At 42.3% G+C, this 21548-nt stretch overlaps 2 long non-coding RNA genes across 2 annotated transcripts; one reads left to right on the forward strand and one right to left on the reverse strand.

Moving 5' to 3' along the window:
* The first annotated feature begins 1902 nt into the window (after positions 1 to 1902).
* LOC147822417 (uncharacterized) lies at positions 1903 to 20145 on the forward strand. Its single transcript, XR_015445699.1, has 4 exons — positions 1903 to 4823; positions 5113 to 5262; positions 19623 to 19679; positions 19950 to 20145. It is a non-coding gene; the product is annotated as an uncharacterized LOC147822417 (long non-coding RNA).
* LOC147822418 (uncharacterized) lies at positions 13480 to 16725 on the reverse strand. The gene is made up of 3 exons (XR_015445701.1): positions 14179 to 16725; positions 13914 to 13984; positions 13480 to 13546 (listed from the first exon to the last, which is right to left on the reverse strand). It is a non-coding gene; the product is annotated as an uncharacterized LOC147822418 (long non-coding RNA).
* Positions 20146 to 21548: the final 1403 nt, after the last annotated feature.

The following is a 21548-nucleotide window of genomic DNA, read 5'->3' on the forward strand; positions in this document are numbered from 1 at the left end:
CATATCTGCTTTTAAACTGTTTAAACTGTAGCACAAATTTAAACAGTAGCACAAATTATGTTGCTTTTGTTGTGGTATTTTAAAAATTTATTACCTTCTGCTAACTTGGGGCATTGTTTTTGTCTAGCATTTTCAAGTCATTTTACTTTGCTTACTCTCTCTCTATATATTTCTTAAATGTGGGCATTTGTCACTGTCAGTTGCCCTATGCTACTCTTTGCTGCATCCTATACATTCTGATATTTTCATTTGTCTCAAGAAATTACATGTTTTCCCTTTTGTTCTTTTCTATGATCTGTTGTTGTTCAAGAGTGTATTTATTTCACAGAGATGTGTAAATTTAGTTTTCTGTCATTTGCTTTTAGTGTGGCCATTAAGGTACTTGATGAGATTTCAGTCTGCTTACCCCCTTGACATTGTTTTGAGACCGCATGTACGCAGTCCTCTGAAGACTATTCCAGGTGTACTTGAGTGTGATGTGTGTTCTCCTGCTGCTGCTGAGTTGTTGCTATTTCTTGCTGATTTTCAGTTCAGATATTTAGCCATTCTTGAAATGGAGCATTAAATTACCCTAAAATATTTATGCTGCTGTGTATTGCTCCCTTCTGTTCTGTCAGTGTTGTTTTCTAGGTTGAGTTGCACTGATGTTGGCTATAAGTAAATATATAAATTGAGAATATAACTCTGTGATGGGCTGACCCCTTTTTCATTGTAGTATGACTGTGTCTTTTCTGAAAGAGTTTGATTTAAAGATTGCTTTGTCATTTTATGGCTCAGATCTAAAATGTCCCCGAGAGGCTCGTGTGTTCAAAGGTGGGACTTTGGAGGCTGATGATTGGATCATGGGGCCCACTGTGCATGTCAGAGGATTCATCCTTGGGTGAGCTGATAGCCGAAAGTGCTGTCAGGAGGAGGTTGGAGGAGGCGGGTCACCGGCGCTGGCCTTTGGAGAGTCGCTCTGTGACTCTGGCTCTTCCCTCTCTCTGTGCTTCCTGGCTGTGTGTCTGGGGTTGAGCAGCTCCCTCCGTTTTGCCCTTCTGCCCTGCCATTTCTGCAGTGGAGCCAGCAGACCAGGGACTCAAACTTCGGAAAATTGGAGCGAAAATGACCCTCTCCCGCTCTTAAGTGGCAGCCATCAGGTAGTTTGTCCCAGAGGTTGAAAGTAACTAATACAGGTTATATAAATATGTTCTCCTTTGCATTCAATATCTTTTCCTACCCTGTCACTTTTAGCCTATGTGTGTCTTTAGATCCAAAGTGAATATGTTTTAGGCACATATATTGATTTTGGGTTTTTAAAATCATTTAACCACCCTAAGTCAGGTCATTGAGTTTAGTCTGTTCATATTTAATTACGTATTGACAGGTAAGGATTTAGTATTGCATTTTGTCCATTGTTTTCTGTCTTGTAATTCATTTCTCCATCTCCTTTGAATCTTTTCTGATTTCTTTTATGTGTATATGCTTTGATTCATTTATAAATTTTCCTTTTTTCTTTTTTCAGTACTGAGCATTGATCTCAGGGCCTTGTGCATGTGAGGCAAGGGCTCGAGGGCTGAGCTGCATCTCCATCCATTTTTACTTCTTATTTTGAGACACAGTCTTGCTGAGTTTCCCAGGATAAGGTCAAAATTGCATTTGCTTAGCTGGGATTCTTGCCTCCTAGCTGGGATCACAGGTGTGTGCCACTGCACCTGGTCATTTATTCCTTTTGCTTTTCTTTCTGTGGGTATTTTCTTTGTGATTATCATGAAGGTTACATGATTTCTTATAGTTATAATAGTCTCTCTTAGCTAATAATAATGCCTTTAATCCCACACAAAAACTGTGCTTTGTTTTACCTTTACATTTTATGCTGTTTATGTCTCAATTTATATATTCAATATGTTCTATCTGTTATCAGATTTTTGTTGTTGTCCTTATTATTGTTACTTTGTCTTTTATGCTAGAATTAAAATTATTTAATTTTAATTAAATACGTCACCCTTCTAGTAGGAAGAATTCCATGTAAGTATATACGCCCCTGGCCTTTGAAGTGTAGACTTTCACATTGCTATTTAAAGTTCTTTCATTTCACCCTGAAGAACCTCCCAGTAAGGCAGGTCTGGAGTTGCTAAACTCTCTTAAGGTTTTGTTTGTCTGGAAAAGTATTTACTTTGGTTTTTTGGTTTTGAAGCGCAGTTTTGCCAGTATTGTTTCATGGTAGACAGCTTTTTCTTTCAGCATTTGTGTTTACCCTGTCACTCCACCATGGCCTGCCCAGTTTCTGCTGAGAAATCTACTGATATTCCCACAGGGCCACCAGGTGTGTGATGAGTCATTTTTCTATTGCTGGTTTCAGAATTCTCTGTCTTTGGTTTTTAAACAAATTCAATATAAAGCATCTGGGTGTAAACATCTTTGGCTCAATACCTCTGTCTGTGTGTCCCTTTTATTTCTCACATTTGAATACATTCTTGGCCGTTGTTCCTTGACGTAAGTTTTTTTTAATCAATTTCTTCCTCTTTCTTTCCTGAATTCCAGTAACATGTCTATTCATTCACTTGATGGAATCTTTACTTTTTGTCATTCTTTTGTGTTTTCTTTTTTAAAAAATGTTGAAACTAGCGTATGTTTGTGATAGAAAACAATTCCTTTTATCATGGGGTATTCGCACATATACATATTGCGTCTCTGTTCTTTTTACTTCCCATTCCCTCCCACCCTCTTGAATCACCCATCCTCAGGTCTCCTTCTCAGTGTCACAAAATCTATCTCCCTGATTCCTACAATCTTTACTTTTATTTTGTTCTTTATTTTCCCTTTAGCTTCTCTGACTGTGTAGTTTGAAATAACCCATCTTCTAGTTCATTGATTCTTTCTCTGGTACTCAATCAAGTTTGTTGTAGCCTTTTAGAGAATTTTTCAGTTCAAATTTTGCCTTCTTTGTGGTTCTATGTCCTTTTTGTTTGTTGACATTTTCATTTTGTACAAAAACTGTCTCCCTGATTTGATTTTGTAGCTGATCTGTGTTCTCCTGTGACTCAGTGAGCCCCTTCGTAGTTATTATTTTCATTTGTTTGCCTGGCAGCTCAGATACCTCCATTTTTTTAGAGTTGCTCTTGGATATTGATTGCTTTGCTTGTGTCATGATTCCCCTATTCTTCATGTACCTTGGTCCCTTGTATCAGTGTCTGTGCATAGGAAGAAGTAGCCATTTCTCCTTGTGTTCATGAACTGCCTTTAATGAAGAGATCTCACTCATTAGCCTTGCTAGACATTCCAGAAGAGTTTTCACCCTTTCTTTTGGATACATCTTCTCAGAACTTAGGCAGATCAGTCCCTAATTAGAGGCAAATTTCTTGCTTCTTACTTGTTACAAGCTCATGATAAATCCCTTTCTGTGGTGTCTGACTGCTATACTATGGTGTGAGATAGGCTTTTGTAGGCCTAATGAAATCTTTCTCCCTTTTTCTGTAACTTGAACAAAATGAAAAATCAAGAACTAAAAAGATAGTATCTACAATCTAAAATTTGACATGGCTGGGTCTGGGAAGGAATGGAAATGCATGAGAAAGCTTCAGGGAATTTCCAAACAAGTTAATATGCAGCTAAAATCATGGAGAGGGACCAAATTAGAAGTTTAGGCCTCAGCACATACTCCAGTGGTAGAATGCATGCTTAGCATGCACAACGTTGTGAGTTCAATCCCTAGCACCAAAAAGTAAATAAAAATTGTCACAGAGCTTACTGTGACAATTTTTATACCAAGAGGCTCAGTGGGGCTGTCTCAACCAAGAGCACCTAGCATTAGGGAGTAGCACCAAGCCTGAAAACTCTCTGACTTATATTGAGAATATCAGTGTCAGAGAAAAAAGTAGAAGAAAAGCAGTTTGAGCAAGGAGGTGTCTCAAGGCTAGGCAGTTTGTGGAGGAAAGAGGAAGGACAATTGGCAGACACATGATGCCTCACTGCTCTAAACTTCTTGTTTCCTCACAGAGTCTATGTGCTTTTTCCCTGCAGTTTAATCCTTCATTCCTTGACCAAGTCCCCCATGAAAAAAATATAAGATTTAGAAATGAAATGAGCATACTTAAGTGAGAAGCTTTCGAATGCATGTGTCATAAGAGCCCCAGAAATAAAGGAAAAAAAGAAGAAAGATACGATATGAAAATAATGTCCTATGTTTTTTACAAACCTAATGATTATATATTAACTAAAACCTCAGCTCAAAGACAAAATACAAGTGGATGAAACCAAGACATACTGCAGTGAAACAGCTGGGAAAGAAGGTATTCAAAATAGGGTGTCCTCTCCCAAAAAAGAAATTACAGCAAAGCAAAGTCAGGACAGTGGTGGGCATGGTTTTGTAAGACGACTATGAAACAACAAAAGGGAAAACAAAACCACACGGACAATTTTATTCTTTAGATTTATATAACAGGGTAGATAATTTTTAAAGAACAGTGAAATAATGATGTTTCTCATACATGTGAGAGTCGGGAACATTGATCATTTACAGATGCAAAGATTGTATTAGGGAAGGTTCTCCCGGATTCAGGAAAGTGAAATGTGAGGAAAACATGGACCCACGGAAAGAAGGAAGTATTGAAAGATTAGTAAATATCAGAAAAGTACATGACTAAGCTGCTTTTACTTAATTTCTTTGAAGACTAATGATTGTATAAAGGAAAAACAACAGTGTATTGCAGAATTTATAACAATTGCCTTATTCAAATACAGGATAAAGGAAGATCCAGGTGTGATGGTGCACACCTGTAATCCCAGCATTTGGAAGGCTGAGGCAAGATGATCTCCAGTTTGAGGCCATCCTGTGCTACATGGTGAGTTTGATATCAGTCTGACCTACATTGTGAGATCTAATGTCAGAAAAAACCAAAAAAAAATACAATTAAAAAAGTATAAGTTAAAGACAGGACTTGGTAAAAGGAATTTTCATGTAATTTTTTGTTTTTCACATATATAATATTGACATAAGGTACTGGAACAGGAGATAAACATATGACCTCTAGAAACTTCTCAGAAAATTTTAATGTTCTTTAAAGTAATTGAAATGTTTCATTTACTTTCTTCTCCCTTTTATTCATTTTTCTTCTTTTTCTAACTTCTTAGTCTGAAAAGCAGTGGTGTATTGTGGAATTCATCACAACTGCCTTATTCAAGTATAGGCTCAAGGAGAGAGTCAGGTGTACAGCTGTAATCTCAGCCTTCAGGAAGCTTCTGCAAGGCGATCTCCAGTTTGAGGCTATCCTGGGCTACATGGTGAGTTTAACATCAGTCTGAACTAATTCGTGAGACCGAGTCTCAGAAAAAAAACCCCACAACAGATAAAAATTAAGACATTGTAAGTTAAAGACAAATTGGTGAAGGCATTTTAGTGTAATATTTTTCTGTTTCACACCTGCAATATCGACACAGGGTACTGCAGTAGGTGAAGAACATACTGTATGATCCATAGAAACTTCTCAGAAAACTTCAATGTACTGTAAGGTAATTTTGTTTCATATGAGTTATATCCAAATTTAGTATATTGGAACTGAGAAGTCCTAAAAGTATTTTGTAACACTGAATAAGAAATGTTTGAAAATCATCATGTTAAAATGTATTTTTACCCGAGTTCGATCCCCGGTACCCCCCCCAAAAAAAGTATTTTTATAAAAAGTAGCTACATTATCAAACCAGAAAGCAAGCCTATGAGGAGATGGCAATGTTTTATATTTTCCAATCTTGTTACTGTCTAGCTTGAGAGAAGAGAGCGGCAGTCCTTTATTTATCACCGTATGCAGTTGTTATGAGATACTATTGTGCATAAAGCTTGTGGAGAAAGTGACCACACTACATTCGTAAGTGGTGCATGGAGAAAGATGTTCATTGCCTCATCATGGAGAGTATAGAATAGACTTCAAGGCTTGCGTCCTTTTCGTGTTGCTTACCAGTTGGAAGGGCACACCGTGTAAATGGTAGGCCTAATGGGCCTGGCGTGTCTGCTTTCTCGTCAGCCAAAGGGGGCATTTCACAGTGTTCAAAGGTGATGATGAGTCTGGAAGATACGGTAGGAGGGAGTGCATGTGGAACTATCTACAGAACTCTAAAGCACATCGTCAAAGTGAAAACACAGAGGGGAAAGTGAGCAATCCAGAATCATGTATTTTTAAAATGCTCACTTGATCATTTTCAGAGCAAGATGTCAAAAACCTATCAAGACAAAAAGATTTGCATGACATACTCACCCACTTGACTTAATTGATGCTTACAAAACGCTCCATCCAGTTGGGATCCCGTAGGAATTCTTCTGCAGTGCACATGAAACATTTGCAAAGAGATGCACAACACACTGCCCAACACGTTCACAAAACTAAAATTAATTCCCCAGTTCCCAATTATCCATAGTCCATATTCTAATTATCCATATTCTCCAATTATCCAGAGTCGTACTGGAAAAAAAAAAAATTAGTTTCCTAATAGTACTTGAACTTTGGGGGTAATACTTGTAAATAACTCATTCTCAAGGAAAAACATGTGAAAAGCAATTAGCAACTACTTCAACGAGTCCAAGCCTGCGTAACCGTTGTAGCTCACTCTTCATCCAGGGAAATGTGTACTTTCAACTGCTCATATCTAAAATTGATTTAAAATAGTGCTTTCAGACTAAGAAGCTAGAAAAAGAAAAAAATGAATAAAAGGGAGAAGAAAGTAAATAAGACATTTCAAGTGGAAAGCAATATAAACAAGGAGAGAAACAAGAGTGAGAGCTGACAGAACTCCCTACTGGCAGAGCAGGAGCAGTTAGTGGGTGAGCTCAGCGTGCTCCCGATCCAGGAGCAGACTTGGAAGGTTTCTCCCTTGAGGACAGAGCAGACTGTGCAGTTGCCTAGATGCCCATCGCTGCCTTTCCTCCTGGTTGGTTGAGTGTTTTTGTCATGAAAAGCTGTTTAAGTTTCCTGAAGCACGTTTCCTCACCTTTTGAGGTTATCGTGCATTTTTTCCTTTTCTTTGTTAATAATGCACATACACTGATTTTTGTTTGTGACACAAGTGTGTATTCCTAATCTATATCCCACTTGGTCCCAATGGATACTTTGTGAACAAGCTGCTTGGGTTTTCTAGTATGTTGTTGAAGTTATCCCCTGTATATTATCAGACCTTAGTGAGATGAAATTGGAGATCAATAACAAAAGAAACCGCAAAAATTTCATAAACATGTGGAAATTGAACAACACACTTATGAATAACCAGTGGGTCACAGAGGAAATTAAAGAAGAAATCAGACAGTTCCTACAATTAAATGACAATGACAATACAACATATCAGCATCTATGGGACAAAATGAAAGTCTTGCGAGGGAAATTCATAGCAGTGAATACACAGATTAGGAAACAGAGCGAGCCCAATTAAACAACCTGATGCTGAACCTCAAGCTTCTAGAAAAAGAAGAGCAGGACAAACCTAAAGCTCGTACAAGGGAGGAAATTATAAAGATCAGAGCAGAAATCAATGCAATGGAGACTAAGAGAATGATACAAAAAAATCAATGAAGCCAAGAGTTGGTTCTTGCAAAGAATCAACAAAATTGACAAACCCTTAGCCAACATTATCAGAAAAAGGAAAGAAAAGGCCCAAATCCATGCAATTAGGAATGAAAAGGATGAAATTACAATGGACCCACCAGCAATCCAGAGGATCATTAATACCTACTTCAAGTACCTATATGCCAATAAGATGAAAAAAACACAGAAGAAATGGACAGATTCCTAGATATGTATGAATTACCAGAGTTGAATGAAGAAGACCTAAAAAGTCTAAACAACCCAATATCAATCAGTGAAATTAAAAACATAATTAAAAACTTAGCAACTAAGAAAATCCCAGGTCCTGATGGCTTCACTGCCGAATTCTACAAGACATTTAGAGAGGAACTACTGCCACTACTGTTTAAACCCTTCAATGAAATTGAAAGGGAAGCAGTACTCCCGAATTCATTCCTAGAAGCAAGAATCACCTTGATCCCCAAAGCAGAGAAAGACCCAACTGAAAAAGAGAACTATAGGCCAATCTCACTAATGAACATAGATACAAAAATCCTCAATAAGATACTGGCAAATAGAATGCAGAAGATCGTCAAGAAGATCATACACCCTGATCAAGTGGGATTCATCCTAGGGATGCAGGGATTGGTCAACATATGGAAATCAATGTAATACACTGTATCAATAGAGCCTAGGACAAAAACCATATGATCGTCTCAATAGACGCAGAAAAAGCATTTGACAAAACCCAACAAGCATTTATGAAAAAAACCCTACAAAAAATTGGAATAGACAGTCTCTGCCTCAATCTGATAAAAGCCGTCTATGAAAAACCAACAGCCAGTATCATAAAAAATGGTCAAAAACTGAAATCCTTCACACTAAAATCAGGAACAAGATAAGGATGTCCACTATCACCACCCCTGTTCAATATAGTTTTGGAAACAGCCACAGCACTTAGACAAGAGAAAGAAATAAAAGGAATAAAAATAGGAAATGAAGAAGTCAAATTGTCATTATTTGCAGATGGCATGATGCTCTGTATAGAAGACCCCAAGAACTCCACAAAAAGTCTTCTAGACTTAATAACCAATTCAGTAGAGTAGCTGGATACAAGGACAACACACAAAAATCAATACCTTTCCTCTACACAAACAGTAGGCTCATTGAGAGAGAAATAAGGAAAACAATTCCTTTCACAATAGCATCCAAAAAACTGAAATACCTAGGAATCAACCTAAGAAAAGAAATCAAAGACCTCTTCTCTGAAAACTTATAGCACTCTGAAAAGCAAGACTGACGATGATACCAGAAAATGGAAAGACATCGCTTGCTCCTGGGTAGGAAGAATTAGCATAGTGAAAATGGCCATACTTCCAAAACTGCTATATAGATTCAATGCAATTCCCATTGAAATCCCAGCAGCATACTTCATGGGCCTTGAGAAAACAATCCAAAAATTCATTTGGAACAAGAAGAGACCCAGAATAGCAAAAGCAATTCTAGGTAACAGAGACATGGCAGGGGGTATCACAATCCCCAGCCTGCAACTATGCTACAATGCTACTGTGATAAAAGCAGCATGGTACTGGCAAAGAAACAGACCTGAGGACCAGTGGAACAGATTAGAAGATGCAGATACAACTCCAGACACACTCAGCCACCTCATCTTCAACAAAGGAGCCAAACACCCTCACTGGAGGAAAGACGGCCTGTTTAATAAATGGTGCTGGAAAAATTTGGTTTCAACTTGCCAAAGATTAAAACTAGACCTATATCTCTCACCATGCAGTAAACTAAAATCGAAATGGATTAAAGATCTAAATATTAAAATAGAAACACTGAACTGGTTGGAAGAGAGTTCAGGTAGAACTCTTGAAGACATTGGTGTAGGAAAAGATTTTATGAACAAAACCTCTGTTGCCTGTGAACTAGCACAATCAACAAGTGGCATCTCTTCTTACTAAAAAGCTTCTGCACACCAAGAGAAACCACCAACAGAGCTGATAGACAACCTACAATGTGGGAAAATTTTTTTAGCAGCTGTATCTCAGACAAAGGACTACTATCTAGAATATATAAAGAACTGAAAAAAATCAGTCCCCAAATTCAATGACCCAATCCAAAAATGGGGACCTGAAATGGACCGACGTTTCTCAGACAAAGAAGTAGAAATAGCAAATAAACATATGAAAATATGTTCAACCTAACTGGTCATTTGAGAGATGCAGATGAAAACAACGCTGAGATTCCACCTCACCCCAGAAAGAATGTCTGCTATCAAGAAAGCAACCAATAACAAATGCTGGTGGGGCTGTGGGGAAAGAGGAACCCTGCTCTACTGCTGGTGGGAGTGTAGACTGGTGCAACCACTGTGGAAATCAGTATGGAGATATCTCAAAGAACTAGGACTGGAAGTCCCATTTGGCCCAGCTATTCCCCTGTTGGGTGTCTTCCCCAAAGAATTAAAAGAATCATACCACAGTGATATATGTGCACCCATGTTCATAGCAGCGCAGTTTGTTATAGCTAAAACTTGGAAACAGCCCAAATGCCAATCAACTGGAGACTGGATCAAGAAAATGTGGGGTTTTTTCTAAAATGGAGTACTACTTGGCCATAAAAAATGAGAAATTAGAGACATTTATAGCTAAGTGGATGCACATTGAGGCAATACTCTTAAGTGAAATAAATAGGACACACATGTGTGAATACAGAATAGTTTCTCTAGTGTGAGAAACTGAAAATGTAAATAAGGACTAAAAGGTATAATAGGTCATGTGAAATAGGAAGAAAAGGGGCAAAGGGCAAGGAAGTGGGAGGGCTAGGGGAAAGGATAGAAGGGAATGGGATTAATATGAGAAAGTGGAAGAATAGGAACAAAATCTTTGTAAATAGGGAGGACTGGAGGGGTTGAAGGGAGGGCTGGGCAAGGGTGAAAAATAAGAACCAAGAGAGACTATGTAAAGGTGCAAATTTCCAATGATGAATGTCATTATATTGTATACCTAAAGTGTACCAATAAAATAAAATCTAAAAAAAAAGAAATGTTGACTATTATTTCCATTATTACACAATTCCTCCCATGTTTTTGGGGGGGGGGTGTCTTAATGCAGTTCTCTCAAAAATTGACCAATTATGTCCCTGCCCAAGAGAGAAGATATAAATATTATAATTATAGTGGCATAGTTTTGTAATCTGTGTTGAAAGAGCTCTGATGGAATTTTAAGTCTTTTATCTGATTTCCCCAAGATAGCCATGCATCTCACCTGTTACTTCCCATCCTGGCAGAAGAGCTAGCCTGTCTGAGCAGAATCCAGCTATCTGTTAGCACAGATATTTACCAAAAAAGAATGTTTTCTGTTCAAGTGTTTTGAATCAGAGAGGTAAACAAAGTAGATTCAAAGTGATTTTATTTTTACATTTTATTTAATGGGGAAGCATTAGCCAACTGTGAGAGGTGGGTGAGCAAGTCATTTAATTTAGGAAATAAACAGAAGCCTAAAATTAATTGACAGTTTTTATGAAAGAAAATCACCCCATTTCATGATCTCAAAATTAAAAGACTAAATACCCTAAGGAGAAAATGTCCTCACTGCACTGAAGAGAGCACAGTCCTCGGAGCAGAGCGGACAGTGAGAGCCAGACGGCCCTCTGAGGGACCGGAAGCCTCGCTCATCAGCCCAGTGTGACCCTTCCATGCCCTCCCAGGACCCTGCGGCCCACTGATTGCACCGCTGTGGAGAATGGAGTCTACTCACCCAGACAGACGTGCAGGGAGTTCCATGCACCAGAGGCAAACCAGCTTGTTCTGTAAGAAACAGTGTCTCTAGGTCCTCTTCAGGGCCACAATTTCTGTGTCTTTAGGAAGGTGCCCAGGTCTCACTGGGGAGCCAAGCATCGTGGTGTCCCCAGCGCAACACTTCATTTAATTTTACTTTCTTCTCCCCTGCATAGTAGGAACTGGGGACAGCTGTGCTTGAAACTTCTCTAAGTTCCCTTGACACATCTGTGAGGGATTCGGAGGTTGCGTAATGCAAACAACATCAAATTGTGTCATTTTAACGCTTTTATCAAATTCCTCCAATCCCATTCCAAGCTTTGCCACGCCCCTGCTCTAGGGCAAGATTCCCAAGGCTCTCAGGAGCTGCCGGTGCCTCTCCCTATAGCAGGGATGGCAGTCCGTGTAGAGATTTCAGTGATGATAAACAGCTGGCTGTGGCACGCATGCCATAGATTCGCCACCACTTCCTTACAGTGTGTGGCCAGCACCCTCGTCCCTGGGTCCATTCCCACCTAGAGTACCTGGTTTCCGGGTAGTATTGGTTCTGTGTTTCATGATTTCCAAACAGTTTCACATCTCAAGCTCTGAATAAATTTTAGAAGTGAATTTTAAGAGAAATGAAGTGAAAAATGGTAAAATAGAGGCAGATCTGGAGGTGAGTTTGAGGTGGTCACAGGTAGGTTGAATGTGATTAAAGTTGAGGCAGAGCCCAAGGCAGACTTCCCTCTGTGAGGCCGCTGAAAGATCGGCCCTCATCCTCACTAGTGGAGGTCTGGAGAGGCCTGCACTCTCTCTGAAAGAAGCAGTAGAAGGTTAGGTTATTTCTCTGGTGTGTATTCAAAATTTTGAAAAAGACAAAGTCTGTGACAAATTGAGACCCTATCACTACTAGTCAAAAGAAAATATGGGCATTTTAGCTAGACTCACTGGTATTTCAGACACGAGGGTTAGAAGACACTACTCCCAAACAACTTATAATCAGTATAGCAACAGTTATGACAAAAGTTCAGCCATTTCTACAGATAAATGGAAACTTAAAAGGAGCCCACTAGAAACACAGAACAGAAAACCAAATATCCACAACATATAATTTCACATGGACAAACCTCTGAAGATTGGAAACAGCAGAAGAGAGCTCCAGTAAAGTTCTAAACAAATAAATAGAAGTTTAAATTCAAGCTGAAGGGAAAAGATTAAAAATAAAAAATGAGCACAAGCAGTTGAGTAAGCATTCTGATGTTTTTTTTTTAATTCTTTTATTGGTACATTGTAGGTATACAACACAATTACATTTCTCATTAGGAATTGTACCTTTACATAATGCATCTTGGTTCTTATTTTTTCCCCATTCCTAGCCCTCCCTTCACCCCCTCCACCCTTCCCTATTTACAAAGACTTTATTTCCATTTTTTCTATTTCTCATCATTTTTCCTTTCCCTTCTTTCCTTTCCCCTGCCCCTCCCACTACCCCTACCCCCTTGGACCTTTTCTTCCCATTTTACATTATCGTTTATTCATTCTAATCATTGGTGATGTCCCATCTGCGCTGGAGCACTGTGCAGTGAAGTCATGGAAGACAGTGAAGTCATGGAAGACAGCGCTGAAACTCACGTAACCATGTTAGACATTTACAGTCTTGCGGGGCCATATTAATAGATGTCCAGGTCTCCAGCTGGCCAGCAGGCTGTGGGTTGGACACTCCTGAGAGTAAATGAGGTTACGCTGTTAGGTTAAGAAGCTAGAAAAAAAGGAGAAATGAATATAAACTAGCAGAAGAAACTAAATAAAAGACTTAAAGTGGAAAGAATGAAATAGAAGGGAAGGAAAACCCTAGTGAATACTGAAAAGATTTCATCCAAATTTGAATAAAGGTAGTTGGTGGGGGGGGCTCATCTTGCTCCTACCCTAGGGGAGGTCAGCTGGGAGAGGCCCTCGAAGGGCACGCCCCTCCCTGACCCCGCCCCACGTCACCGCGGCGCCCCGCCCATCGCTGATGGCCTGCGCCCTGAGCACAAAGGCCAACGGACAGCAGGGACTCCTGGGCTTCTCTGTTGCCTCTGGACGGTGGCGGTTGCGGGAGGCAGGAGGCGAGGTGCGATGTGTAGGGGAGTGGAAGCTGTGGACCCGGGAGACCCGCTCCCCAGCGGAAATGTGGGCTATCCTGCCAAGAGAAGCAGGTGGGAGAGGGCAGCTCTTCACTGGAGGCCCGGACTCTGGGTGGGGTCCTTCCACAGACCTGCACCAGGGAGGCCGAGAAGGGACTTCGGGTTGGGGGGCCTGTGGGGGTGGAGCCTGAGGGGCGGGGTTTGCGGAGAATGGGAGGGGCAGCATGGGGAGAGCGGGCACCGGGCCTCAGGTCACCCTGTGACAGGCTTTGGTGGCCTGCAGAGGAGAGTGCTGCCTAGGGGCCAGCCGCAGCAGGCCCCCAGCCTGGGTGCTTCAGCCCCTCCCTGGTCCTCTGGATACAGGAGGACTCTGGGGATGGCAGGTGAGCGGCCTGAGGGAGTGGCAGCTGGGTGGTGTGGGCGGGACTACCCAGCCAGGCCCAGGCACGCCCTCCAAGCCCATGTCCTCGCCTGTCCGTTAACCCCCTCATGGCCCACCTGGCCTGCGGGTCCCTTTGATGGTTTTCTCACTCTGTGAAGAAACTTTGTCAGTGAAACCGCGGGCTCATCTGTGGTTTGAAAGAGTAGAGAAAGGTTTGTCACCGGTCACCAGGAAGAGAGTAGCTGGGCCACCCGCCTAAGAGTCCTCTCCTGATCTGAGGAAGGAGGGGACTTGTGTTGGGGACGCCTGTGCATGGTCACCCCACAGAGACGTGTCACGGCATGTGGGTGAGTGTGCAGTTGAGGTCACGCTTCTCCATACCTGGCCTGTTCACAGGTGGTGGGCAGACACGGTGGGGTGGAGGATTTAGATTACGAGGAGAAGGTGGAGAACAGTGTTTAGTGGAGGTCACCCAGAAGGGGCCCTGGTTAGACCTTTTTGGTTGTTGTTTTCTGTGGTCTTCCCTGGAGGGCCTTAGCTGCAACAAAGACACAGGAGAAGGGGTTCTAGCAGTCAGTCAGCGCTTCCCCACCTCCCGCAAGCACAGGAGCTTAACCCTGTACTTCCTGCCTGGCGGCTGCCAGCCTGCTGAATGTCTCCTAGGCCGAAGGCCGGATGCTGGTCCCTGACTTCAGGCTTGCTTGGGTGCCCCTTCCTCTGGGGCTGTTCTCACCAGCTGCCAGGCAGCACCGCCCGTCCCTGAGCTACAGAGCTCACTCACATGGCCTCCGAACCAGAGGCTGTGTGCTGACGCCAGACCTCACCTCACCCCAGATCGCTCTGGGAAAGGAGGCTGGGCGGGAGGGCGTTTCCAGAGGTCCCTTCCCTTTCCTCCCACCTGGAGCCTCCTGCTTCTTCTGTGTTTTGGTTGTGCCTTTCAAGGTGGTAGTCACTTCCAGGTATTCAACGTTTGAGGTTGGAATTGTGTTCCTTTGATACATTTCACATCCATGGTCTTAGTCCTAATAACACTTCGATTTCTGGTTAGAGGTTTCATTAACTTGTTGACCTTTTAAAGAACAAAATATTGGTTTTCTTAATTATCCGTTGATATTCTGTTTTCAGTGTCACTAATTGATGTATAATGTTCTTTTCCTCTGTTTACTTTGGATTTAATTTGCTCTTTGTCTTCTAATTTCCTGATGCGGTGATAAAGCAATAATGCACAATAGGGCAAATCTTTGCCTTTGTCCCCTATGCTTTTTCTTTCCATAAAATGTTCAGTCACTGTTTATGCTGCACATGTACCTGCCCAATGTATCAAGAGTGTTCTGTTCAGTGTTAACAGTTAGTACCTGACATTTCTACCTCAAGTTTCAAAAATGTTCTCTTAACCCCTCATCAGGTGTTTCCTCTTCTAGCTATGTCTCTGCCCTAAAAGGTTCCTCTCAATTTCCTCTCCCCAACTGTATATAAACGAACTCTCCCTGCAACTGGGGGCTCAGAATTCAGAGTGGTCAAACTCCTCTGAGACAGCCAGCTAGTAAAGGGTTTTCTCCATCTCTTCAAGTAACTTTCAGATTCTCAAGTCTTCAAATCACTGTAGCTGTAGAGCTTGAGCAGTAGCTCTTGAACTATAGCACCTGGCTGTAACACTGAGCTGTTCCCCTTTGCCACACAGTGGGAGTTTAAATTCTTGGATTTAGATCTGTCTTCCTTTCCGATACATTCATTCAGTGGTGTAAAGTTCCCCATTGGCATGGATTTTAGTACACACCACAAAGTTTGACGAGTTGGTTTTCCATTTTCTTTTAGTTCAAGATACTTAAAAGTGTCTTGAGATTTACTCGTGATCCATGTGCTTTTTAGAATTAGGCTGTGTAACCTGCAAGTTATTTGAGATTTTCTAACTCTGATTCTATTCCTGACTTCCACCTCCATCCCATTGGAATTGTAGAGTGTGAAAGTATCATTTCTGTTGTTGAAAGTTGTGTAAGGCATGTTTAATGCCCCCAGGGTGAGGCTGTGGTTTGTTGTGGCGAATGTTCCTTGTGCAAGTGAGAGCGTGCATCCTTCTCTTGCTGGGTGCTGTTATCTCATCACACTTGTCTTCCTCTGTTTTCCTATAATTCTTTCTAACAGTTAAGAGGTTATGTGCATGCAGTTTTAAAAAATAATAGTGACCCACGAAATTCTGGGGTGACAAGTGTCAGATTTCCCTACATTGCTTTTTCCCACACAGTTGCATTTTCTTAAGAATTGCATTCTGTGCTGTTACTGGGGCCTGGGTGTTTGTTTTGTTTGGCTTTCTACTGACTAAAGACTGAACTTGCATGGATCACTCACTAAGAGATGTGAAGCGTTACAATTTAAATGGATCAAAATCTTCACCTTAGAAGAGTCAGAAGCCTCAGTACAAATGTAAAGTTCAAAAGAGCATCATAAAAGGGAGGACTTGTAATATTAGCAGTGTCCATGAAGTTAGTACTGTCTAAGGAACTGTCTGCAAAAAGATTGAAAAAAAAAGAGCTATGTTGAGCAGAGAGGAATGCTCGTCACCATAGATGAGGTATGGCCATTGGAGGTAAAAGTAGGCAGGTCAGGCAAAAGTGACTTTGCTCACATTCCAGGATGTCTCCCCTGTAGGACTCATGGATATTTTGAGTGGTTACATGGTGACTCTCCTGTAGAGGCACAAGGGGCAGTCCTGGCATCGCCACAGCACTTGCCTTTCTCAAAGTCACCTCTAGTACAAAAGGACACCCAGACCAGGCTGCTGCTCATGAGTTTCTTTGTGGCCATGTACTTTCTGGGCTGCATTATCTCTTTCCCCTTAGGAATGTTGTGGAACAAAGAGCCAGTTCGTCTGTGTGCCCCTATGCTGGTGACCAGTGGCTATGCCATCAGTCCCGCGGTGCTCATCAGTCCTGAAAATGATTCTCCCACTCTTGAAACTCATGTTTGGGGGAAGGGAGATGTTTAATTATTCAGTGACAATCAGCTTCTCTTCAGATGAGTCAGTGCACTGGCTTCAGAGCATTCATCATGGCCCACAGGCTGTGCTCCCTGCAATGGAAACACATGCAGTTAATGCTGTTCTCTGTTACGCCCGTGCTGATACATGTGACTGGCAAGGACAGAATCATTAATTCTGATATGGAAGTGTGTGAATTTGAAATTACTCATAAAGTTTGGATCTCTTACCCAGATCAAATTTAAAGTGACAGGAAGTGATCAGTGATGGAAACAAAGGTGGGGGGACAGGAAAGAGAGAAATAAGGGATCACCAAGGGGCATGAGGTAAGTTTTAGGTGTTACTGTATTTTCACCCATGTTAAAAATGCCAGTGTCTCAGCTGGTGCACTTTAAGCTGTGCAGTTTATGTCAGTTAAAAATGAAAAAGTTGTTTATAAAGAAATCTTTACAAAGAGAGTAAAAAACAATTTCAGAAATCACAAAAGATGCACTTGTGTTCATGCATCTGTGTACTGTATGTGCATAGGTTAGGTAATTTGATAAGAAAGAAGCTTAAACATGGGCCATGTAAAAGCTGGAGAAAATTTCTGCATATTCCATGACACAAACCTCACAAACATTTGGCCAAGCATATTTTAATAACATAAGCTAATAAGCTAATGAGTATGAAATACTTATATGTTTGCACAGTTTATAACTTCTTATCGAAGACGTACAGATTCTATATACATTCCAAAATAAAGTCAGATAAATACAAGGGGCAAAATGGGATGTAAGTTGTGAGTCTGCATTTAGCTTCAGAAACCAGAGTCAGGAACCCTAAGTCTGTAATGACTACAGGTTTATGTTCTGGTGTTATTTCAGTTTTTAAATGCAGTCAAGTCCCTAAAGCATTATCGCTAGAGCACACTACTGGGAATAACATGGGATTGCAGACATTACCAAGTCAGGATTTCTCTCAGAGCCTCCCCACCCCCACTCCATCTTTCTGTGATACTGGGAGCAGTGTTAGGCTTCAGCCTCCTTCCTCACAGGTATAATGGGATACTGTACGCTGCCATGGGGCAGGCTAGTGAGTGTGAAAACCCACTGTCCTCAGTTCTCCCTAGGTTAGGATAAACGTGCATTTCAATAGCTGGTATGCAGATCTGAAGAATGGTCCAAGTCCTGACCAGAAAGCCCCTGCTGCCCTTAGACATTTAGTGACAGGTTTGATGATTGACATATTTACGAGCTCTGAAACAGCAGGCGGGTGGCTGGAGTTGCGAGGCAGCATGAAATGGAACCTTTCAGAGAGTGCGGTGCAGACACAGATATAACTGGCTGCAAAGGGGACCAGGAAACCAGGGCTTCTGTGCTGCATCACAGGTGCTGGACAACTTCCTTCCAATGAGCTCTGATTGCAAATATCCTAATGTGTGTGCTTCTGTACAAAAGTGACAGGATCCCGCTAGGGAGGACAGAACTAGAGTCCCCTGTGGAACACTTCACCTGTCTCTAGATTTTACTTTCCCCTCTCCTGAGTAACAGCCATCTGGGGACAGCTGTACCCAAACTTTCTTCGAAGCTCCCTTGACACATCGGTGAGAGGGATCAGAAAGGTGACATCAAGTAGACATCATCACGTTCTCTCCTTTTGATGCTAAATTCACATGGGTCCAAATCGATTACATGTTCGTTCACCCAGCACCTGCTGAGTGACAAGTGCATCATGGTGGGTAAGAGCTGTGAGGCAGCGGGGGCCCCATCATGCTGACCGCCGACATCACCACCTTTGATGCCATGTTGAAAGGTGGCATGGCCACAGAGTCGGCCTGTCCAGCTGAAGATGGAGCCCGCCACCTTCCTGGTGTTGCCTAGGTCTCTGTATCCAGATGAGGTTCAAATTGACCCAGAAACAGTCACGACCACTCTGTGTGCTGCCGTGACATATGCTGTTCTGGTCTTGGAAGCACATTGTGTGGAATTTCTCCCCACACATCTTAGAGCAGATAATGCGTTCATGTTACTTACTCAGGCTCGAGTTTTTGATGAACCTCAGCTTGGGAGTCTCTGTCTAGACCTGAGTGACAAAAGCACCATGGATGCAATCAGCGCAGCATGGTTTGCTGATCTTCATAGCAACACACTGCAGCCCTAGAAGGAGACACTGGAGCTACCCTACACTGGGCAGAAGCAGAAAGTGAGAGAAAACCATTGCCTTCGACTTTTGGAAACAAAGTTCTAGGAAGAGCACTTCCTTGAATCTGCTGATGACAGCTGAGGAGTTTACAGAGGCCCTGGTCAATCTGGCATTTGTCAGATCCTGAAGCGGTGACCTGTCTTCCTTTCACTGTCAACCCTGAACCAGGAGTGGAGCATATCGCCCACCTGAAATGCTGCCTGGGGGAAGGAGCGCTGCTCAGCAGTTCCTAGCAGGTGGAGCTGCTGCGGTCACCCGGGCTGTGCAGTTCACATCGGGCAGGGTCTCCAGGGGTGCTTTGAAGGGGACTGTGAATGTCTTACTGGTCCCATCACAATGGAACCCAGTATCATTTTGTCCCCAGGTTTGCTTTCTCTGTATTCAGTGATCTGTGTATTCACGTGATAATCCATGGGGCCGAGCGAGATCCACAAAAGCCAAATCCCGCTACGGAGATTCTTTCATTCGCTGCATTGCCAGCCAGGCCGTCTTCTCCTTCTTTAGTTCCTCTCACAATAAAAACAGCACTTCCCTTTGTTTTTTTCATCTAGAATTGCTATGCGTACGAGTAACCTTAATTTCTCAATTCATATGACCATAAGTGAAAACGACACACAGTGCAGCCAAACAGTTATTTATAACTTAGCTTTTTGGTTTTTTCCCAAAGATCATTTCCTCAAAATGGATGTTCCTGGGATGTCGATGAAGACAGTACGTCTGAAAGGTGAGGCTTTCCAACAGCGGATTTCTTCATCCTTGCAGTCTCTGACCCATGATGGTAGGCATCATGCTGCTGCTTCCTGTTCCTGAAGGCGAGCACACAGGGGCCCTGCACTTAGGCACATCTCCCCCTCCCCTTGCAGCAGTGGTTCAGTGGGAGTCAGATAGGACGGGGTGTCCAGGCTCTGGGGTCAGGAGCTCTGACACATCCAGGGCACTTAAGGTTTCTGTCTGAGGGTCTGAATGAGTCTTAGCCTGTCTGGTTTGCTCATAGGAAGAGGATCTGGTGGAGGATGATGAAGGAGGAGAGGTAAGGACAGAGTCTGGGGTGGTAGCTGTAGCTGGGCCCATCAGCAGGCAGGGAACTCTGCTCTGGGGGGCGGGGGCTGTCTTTCTCTGCCTGGCACCCGCTACTTGGCAGAGCCCCCTGAGCACACTGACGCTGACTGACTCTTCTTGTTTGATGATGATCCCAGGAACACTGAGGCCCATCTGCTGGACAGAGCTTCCTGTGCTACTGACTACTGGTACTGCAGTGGTTTAAACACCTCAACTTGCGATGCTCACAGAATCTGTTCATGGTTTGTGATGAACTGGTGGCAGTGTTTAATATCCATTGTAAGTTCTGTTCTCCCATGACTAGGCTGGACCCCAGCACAGCCATGCTGGGAGTCGGGATGGTGATGGTGGGATTTTAGTTAGGACACAGTTGGCACCTGGGGGTAGAGTCTGGGCCATGGCTGGCAGGGCTCAGTAGTACTTTGTGGTGGTGCTGGTGCTGTCACCACCAAGGCCACCGCTGCTGCTGATGTAGAAGCCCCAGCAACAAGAGAAAGTCCTAGTGTAATGGGCTGTGATGCCTGGGGGTGCAGAAGAGACTCTTGATGATCAGCAGCAAACTGCATGCTGTGGCATCAGGCACTCCGGAGGCTGTAAGAGAGCAGGGTAGCTGCCAAGTGCAGCTCACGGGGAACCAGGTCCTAGGGAGGGAACAGGTGGAGGAGCCAACTGAGCTGAAGCTGGACACATACCAGAAATAATATTTGATACATACTTTTATGTTGTAATATGTCTTGGCCAAATATACCATATGATCTAGACTCATATCTAGATTCTAATATAGAAATAAATGGCCACAAAAATAGTCTTGAGTGGGATGAGTATGTACAACTGTAACATAAGAGGCATTTTAGTTTCTTAAAAGAAATAGATAGTGTGTATTTAAATCTCTGCATGACTTTTACCTGGGGGAAAGGAGAGCTGGGTTTAATCATGTAAAAAAATGCAGCTGTTTCAGCAGCTTCTTGTATCATTTCATAGATCAGCAGGCCCAGAGTCTTTCAGAAGTTTTGGAATTGAAAGGTTCTTGTTATACATAGCCAATATGGTTTATTTTTAACTCTTTGACCATTAGGTGAGATGGGTCAGTTCAGTGTTCTTGCAGAATTCCTATTAACTCAAAAGAGCTAATTTCAGAAAAATAAGAAAACTGACATTATATTTGAGGTTGTAAAATATCTGCTTGCTAGCGTTTGGAATAATGCTAAATATAGGCCTAATAAATGCCCAGGAAATAATTCAGAAAAGAATATTCATAATACTAGAGCAATGCATTACATCCTACAGCTTTTAATACGAATTCACAGTAATATGACATAAACACAGTCTCTAAGGTACAGCATAAACCTGCATCTCTACCCGTCAGCGGTGTCACTAGACCTGCCTGTCTGTCTGGGATGCTGCCGATGAGTCCCAAGAGTGAGCCGATTGTGGTAACTGTTGGTCCTTCAACACTGTGATCATCCTTTACAGCAAGAAACGAAACAGGTTACTAACATTTCTAACAGCTACTTTGACATTGTAAAGCTACTCA

The sequence above is a fragment of the Heterocephalus glaber genome, unplaced genomic scaffold (genome assembly GCF_053883595.1).
Source record: "Heterocephalus glaber isolate CG9 unplaced genomic scaffold, H.glaber_assembly_v1.0 deba00001617, whole genome shotgun sequence".
Lineage (NCBI taxonomy): Eukaryota > Metazoa > Chordata > Mammalia > Rodentia > Bathyergidae > Heterocephalus > Heterocephalus glaber.